This window comes from Panthera leo, chromosome F2 (genome assembly GCF_018350215.1).
Source record: "Panthera leo isolate Ple1 chromosome F2, P.leo_Ple1_pat1.1, whole genome shotgun sequence".
Classification (NCBI taxonomy): domain Eukaryota; kingdom Metazoa; phylum Chordata; class Mammalia; order Carnivora; family Felidae; genus Panthera; species Panthera leo.
This window is the reverse complement of record NC_056695.1, coordinates 67,599,963-67,606,218: the sequence shown is the minus strand read 5'-3', so window position 1 is coordinate 67,606,218 and position 6,256 is coordinate 67,599,963. Positions and strand designations below refer to the sequence as shown.

General features: G+C 44.7%; 1 protein-coding gene and 1 long non-coding RNA gene across 4 annotated transcripts in view; one reads left to right on the top strand and one right to left on the bottom strand.

Annotated features, from left to right (window-relative positions):
* The first annotated feature begins 129 nt into the window (after window positions 1-129).
* On the top strand, window positions 130-1,454 carry LOC122210466. The gene is made up of 2 exons (XR_006198074.1): window positions 130-531; window positions 1,175-1,454. It is a non-coding gene; the product is annotated as an uncharacterized LOC122210466 (long non-coding RNA).
* A 3,394-nt stretch (window positions 1,455-4,848) lies between these two features.
* ZNF572 (zinc finger protein 572) overlaps window positions 4,849-6,256 on the bottom strand; it is a 33,591-nt gene continuing 32,183 nt past the window's right edge. For all 3 annotated transcript variants that reach the window (XM_042923136.1, XM_042923138.1, XM_042923137.1), the window contains one exon: window positions 4,849-5,689. The gene's annotated coding sequence lies outside the window, so the exon portion shown is untranslated. The remainder of the gene's footprint in view (window positions 5,690-6,256) is intronic.

Sequence of the window (6,256 nt, the reverse complement as noted above, 5' to 3'; positions counted from 1 at the left end):
GCCCGCCCCGCCCTCCGCCGCCGTTGGCCAATGAGGGGGCGCACCGCGCGGTAGGCCGAGATGGCGCTATGCGGCGTTTGGCCAATCGCGGGCGGCGCGGCCGGCGCGGCGTCGCCGGGTGAGGCGCTAGGGCGATGTTGCGTGGTGTGAGGCGGGGGCGTGAGCTGGGGGCCTGCCGCCCGGTGGGCGGAGGGTGAGGCAGCCGCTGGCTCCACAGGGGCGGAGGCGGTCGAGCCCTGGGTTCCGCGGTCAGTTTGCCCGCCGCCCCGCCCCGGCAGCTGGGGTCCTACCGGAGAAGAGGTGGAGTTTGTTCCGGGGAAGCCGCTGCCTGGAGTTCCGCCATTCGTCCCCCGATCGTGTATTGAGCGCTTACTATGTGTCAGGCCCGGGGGTCCTTTCTCTCCCACGCCTAGTGTGTGTAGAGGGCGGTGGAAACCGGTGCGTGGAGAACGTGACGTTCAAGCCGAACTTCTGGAAGAACGAGTTAGGCAGATGTTTGCCCGAAGAAGGAAGGAGAAGAGGACGTGCCAGGTGTTTCTTCCTTCACCCAAAATTGTCAGGCACTGCGTAGTAGTCACTGCGCTCAGCCTAAAGATGCTCTGGTGTTCGTAGCCCCTGTTCTCTGGAGATCAGAAACGCGGAGGGGGGAGGTCCTCGGGCAAAGAAGTAAAGTACAGGTGTGTCGTAAGTGCTCCGAGAGTGGGGGTGCAACAGGCAACCCCAGAACCCGAGGCAGTCCTTCCCTTCGCCTCCGCCTCGGCCTGGAGGGGGCTAGGCAAGGCCTCGGGAGTTACATGAATTGTGTCCAGGACAAGCATTACAGGGGAAACAAAAACATGTGCAAGAGTTGCAGTGTGAGAGATGGCCTTTGTTCCGAAACGTTGGACCTCCCTGGAATTCATTCAGGGCTGAGACCATTGCGTCGGCTCGCCCTATACCTTAAACCCCACAGTTAATGTACAAATCCTTTCTGTTTCTGCCCCTTGGAGCACGGCTGTATTGTCATCTGTCTCCTAAATTGGTTATATTTTTATTGACCCAATCTCTGATGCAGTGGTTGAGCCTTACCCACTAGTCCCTATAAGGGAAGGATCTCCCTCTGATAAATCAGAATCAGCGACACCTAGCACAACGTTTTAAGCTCCGTTTTTATCTTCCATAAAAATGTATTTAGTGAATGAATGGGTGATGAATGATAATGGCACAGCAGGAAGACCAAGTGACCGGAATGTGGAGACCTCTGTTCTCGCTGTCACCACCTTTGTGACCTTGGACAAGACAAAAGTCAGTCAACCTCTAGAGAGAGTCAACCTCTAGAGATTTCATATCTTCATGAAATCTAATCTTTGCAATCCTGTAACTCTTTGCTGAGTTTAATAAAGTATGGCAACTGTCCCCATTTTCCACCCCAAATATATGTTTTATGTGCTAATAAAAGTAATTACGTGTCAAAATACTTTCATTATTTAACCCTCAAATAACAAAAATGAAACAAAGAGGTTAAGTGGCTTGGTCAGATCACAGCAGATAACTGATGAAACCAAGAGTTAAACTCCTGGCCTCCAAATCTTGTGCTCCTCAATAATCACTCTTAATTATCAGTTACTGCTTTAACAATCCTCCATTATAAAACCAAGACTTTAATTCTTTCCCTGACAACAACCCTCACTGGTATCAACAAATTTGGCTGTTTGAAATATACAAAGACTCAAGAAAAAGACTCAAGAAAATCAATTTAATGTGTGGGAAATCGTTTTCCTAAAGACAATTCTTCAGTAAACTGCTTGTGGTTCCTATATTGCTAACATGATAGAATGCTCTAGCAGCTCTTACAAATGAGAATTCAGTATCATCAGGATGTTACTTGCTTACCCTCTACTTGAAATTTAGCATAAGTGGATTTTTTTTCTTATCAAGTAGCCAACCATCATTTAACTATGTTTGAATCTTGGCATGGCTCTGCTTATTCAAAAACAAAACACTGGGGCACCTAGGTGCCTCAGTCGAGTGCCCAACTCAATTTCGGCACAGGTCATGATCCCAAGGTCTTGAGATTGAGCCATGTCTCCAAGCTAAGCCTGGAGCCTGCTTAAGATACTCTCTTTTGGGACACCTAGGTGGCTCAGTTAGGCATCAGACTTCGGCTCAGGTCATGATCTCATGGTTCCTGGGCTGGAACCCCACATCAGCCTCTGCACTGGTGGCATGGAACCTGCTTGGGATTCCCTCTCTCCTTCTCTCTCTGCTCCTCCCCCCTGCCAAATAAATAAACTTAAAAAAAAAAAAAAAAAAAAAGATTCTCCCTCTGCCCCTCTCCCCCACTTGCGTGTGCTCAAAAAATAATTATTTTTTTAAAAAATCTGTCACTCAGGCCTGAAGCTAAGGCAATGAAATATGACACAAAATCAGCCACTTACTAGGAGAAAGTAATAAACTAGAATAAACTCCATGAAAAATACTCTGTAATCAGGAAGAGGCGGTGTTACTACACCTTGGGGACCAGGGTAACCCCAAAGAAACTGAAAGCATGGGGGACCTGTCTGGTGCAGAAGTCATGGAGGAGGCTTAGCTGTGGCCAGAGAGGCTGTAGGAGGCTGAGAGGAAATGGGAGAAATACCTTGTTTCCCCTCGCTTGGCCCCGTCACCCACCAGTGGTCTCTCACCTGTTGGGTTTAGCTGGCCACCAGTTGAAAAGAAAGTTTGGGAAACGCAGCCCACAGGGACTGGCCTACCTATGATGCACAGCAAAGCGTGAGGTATTTCAGGAGCAGATTTGAGCACAGGTAGGCCTAGGATTGGCTCACTTTCTAATATGTATGCCTCCTGATTCTTTTTTTCATTTTCTTGACTTCAGTGGGATTATTTCTATTGTTTCAGTCTTCAATAGGATGTTTGCAATTGCTTATAACTTCTCCATTAAAGTTTTAACAATCAAATCTTTTTAGCATATACTGGTATGTACATATTACTCTGTTCATGTAGTGAATTTAGTGTAGTGAAATCTTACATTAACAAAGTTGATGATGGTGAATCAGCCTTCCATTCTTCAGAAAAACTTCATCAGAGTGTATCATTCTTTTTAATAAAGTGCCATGTTAGATTTGTGTAAAAAAAATACTTCGTAGTCATGACAAGAGCTGATACTTATAGTCAGCGTTCTAAATGCTTTTTTCATATATTAGCTCATTTTGTCCTCACAACCATACTATGAGGAAGGTACTGTTTTTAGCCCCATGCTACAGATAAGGAACGATGTACAGAAAAGTGGTCACACAGCTAGTAAGCAGCAGAGCCTGAATCCAAGCCCAGAAAATCTGGTTCAGGAATCCGGGATTGTTTGACTAGAATGCATTTTTTTCTCGCCCTACAAAGATCTAGTTATTAAAACAAAGAGCACATTTGTTCTTGCCACCTCTTCTTGTTGGCCTAAGTTTGGCATGTCAGGACTAGACTTGTGCCTTTTCAAGTGTCATTCTCAATTCAAGAAAAAGCCTTGCCCTTCTTTCTTCAATTATCCATTCTTAAAGACCCAGATTAAAGATTTTTTCTGTGTATTTATTGATTTTAAGAGAGAGAGCAGGGGAGGGGCAGAGGGAGGGAGGGAGAATCCCAAGCATGATCCGCACTGCTTAGCACAGAGCCTGACTTGGGGCTCAGACTCACGAACCTTGAGATCATGACCTGAGCCGAAATCAAGAGTCGGACGCTTAACCAAATGAGCCACTCAGGCGCCCCAAGACCCACATTAATCATCATGTCTTTTTATAACTCCACCTCTTTGCCTTAGCAGTCACCGATTCGTAATTGTCAATTTACATATAACTTTTTCAAGAGATTCAACTCCTTAAGGCCAGGACCTTGTCTTATTCATAGTTGTATACTCAGCACTTGGTATACAGTAAGCATTTTTTCAACGTATTAAGTACAATCTTTCCTTTCTTCATTTTATATCCCCTCTTTTTTGGGGTACCAAACTGAGCAATTTCTTTTTCATTTATGTTTTTGTTTGTAACACATTAGATCAAAACCCTCTAAAGCTACTTGCTCACCATCCAACCTGTCCATAAAGACTTTATTTTTTTTACTTTAGAGAGAGAGTGCAAGTGAAGGAGAGGGGCAGAGGGAGAAAATCTTTTTTAAGTTTATTTATTTTGAGAGAGGCAGAGACAGAGGGAGAGAGAGACTCCCAAGCAGGAGCTACACTGTCAGCTCAGAGCCTGACTCGGCGCTCGATCTCACAAACCATGAGATCATGACCTGAGCTGAGATCAAGAGTTGGACACTTAACCGTCTGAGCCACCCAGCGCCCCCATAAAGACTTTTTAAAAATCTTTTTAAATAATTTTTTTAATATTTATTTATTTTGACAGAGAGAATGCAGGCCCATGTGTTGGGAAGGGGCAGAAAGAATCCCAAGCAGGCTCTGCACTGTCAGGGCAGATCCCCACAAAGGGCTCAATCTCACAAACCGAGCGATCATGACCTGAGCCGAAATCAAGAGTCGGACCCTTCACTAACTGAGCCACCCAGGCGCCCCCCAAAAGACTTTTAATGTCAGTCATTTACTTGTTCTGCATCCCCTCAGTGCTTATGTAATCTTTTGCAAATTCTAGTTGGAATTTGGAACTTTTTTTCATTTTCTTTTTATTCTTAGTACTGCTCATAAAGCCATGATTAAGAATATACATCAATATTCTGAGCATCTGGGTGGCTCAATTGGTTAAGCGTCTGACTCTTGATCTCATGATCATGACCTCATGTTCACGAGATCAAGCCCGACATAGGGCTCTGTGCGGACAATGAAGAGCCTGCTTGGGATTCTCTCTCTCTCACTCTTTCTGCCCTTCCCCTGCTTGCTCTCTCTCTCAAAATAAACTTAAAAGGAGTATACATCAATGTAATTCAATGTAATACATGGGGATCAAGTGTCTACTTTGTGTCAGGCACTGTGCTTGGTGTTGGGAGTAAAGCAGTGAACAGACACAGTACTTGTCATTTGGGGGTTCAGAGTTTAACAGAGAAGACAGCAGCATACAGGTAATTAAGGATGTGATACGTGTCCAAAAACGAGCAAGTACATGTTGCACTGGAGGGTAACAAGATATAAACTGGCCTAGGGGTCAAGGAGTGCCTACTAGAGGAGGTTACGTTTAAGCTGAGGTCTGAAGAATTAGGAGTAACCAGGTATAACCTCTGGTAATGGCAATGACCACACCTTACATCCCCCAACCCCCGCAGTATGGCTGTTTTTTCCCTTAGTAAAACATCAATCCCTGCAGCTGACAAGTTTTTCACTGAATTAGTGATGACAGCAGGATGGGAAAGATGAGGATTCTAGTCTTCTGAGCAGTATAACTTGGTATCTTCCTAAGTTTCCAATGTGCTTTTTCCTCAGCATCAATTTTACAAACACAAAGATACTTCTCCATTTACCAAACCTGAATTTACCTTCGTCTCCTAGATTTGGGGTGCACTTCATTGTCTGAACCAGGTGACAGGAGACAGTGAGCTAAGTAGCCAGCCGTTTCATCAACCAGTTTTCCTCTGGGTTCTCCCAGGCTCTGGGCCTCAGGCCACATCCCTGGGTCTCCGAGCAGCTTCCAGCGCCCTCTACTGGAATCAGGCCTGAGGCCGCGCGAGGAAAAATCCAAATAGTTCTTAGAATCACTCATCCCAAAGTGACTCTCAGCTGATCCGAACCCAAGAGAGGCAAAGAGGGGTTTAAAAAAAAAAAAAGAAAGAAAAGAAAAAAGAAGAAGGAAAACAAACTACCTTAAAAGAGGTTTCCAACATTTAAATATACTGGCCTTGAACTGAATTACATGGTTTCCTTCCCCCCCCACCCCCAAAAGGTGTTTAACAAAATTATTTCACTGCGCAATTGAAATTGATAGATAGTTCTGGAAAGGGATTAGTAATATGCCTTTAAAAACTTTTATGCCAGTTAAGCATCCAACTTCAGCTCAAGTCATGATCTTGCAGTTCATGGGTTTGAGCCCTACGTTGGGCTCTGTGCTGACAGCTTGGAGCCTGGAGCCTGCTTCAGATTCAATGTCTCCCTCTCTCTCTGCCCTTCCAAGGCTCAGCTCAACACTCTCTCTCTCTCTCTCTCTCTCAAAAATAAATAAATAATAAAAATAAAAACTTCTATGTCCTTTGACTCAATAACGTCACTGCTAGGAATTCACTCTGAGGAAATAATTTGAGATGTAAAGTAAAATTTGTGTACCAACAAAAAGCAAAACAAACAATCATA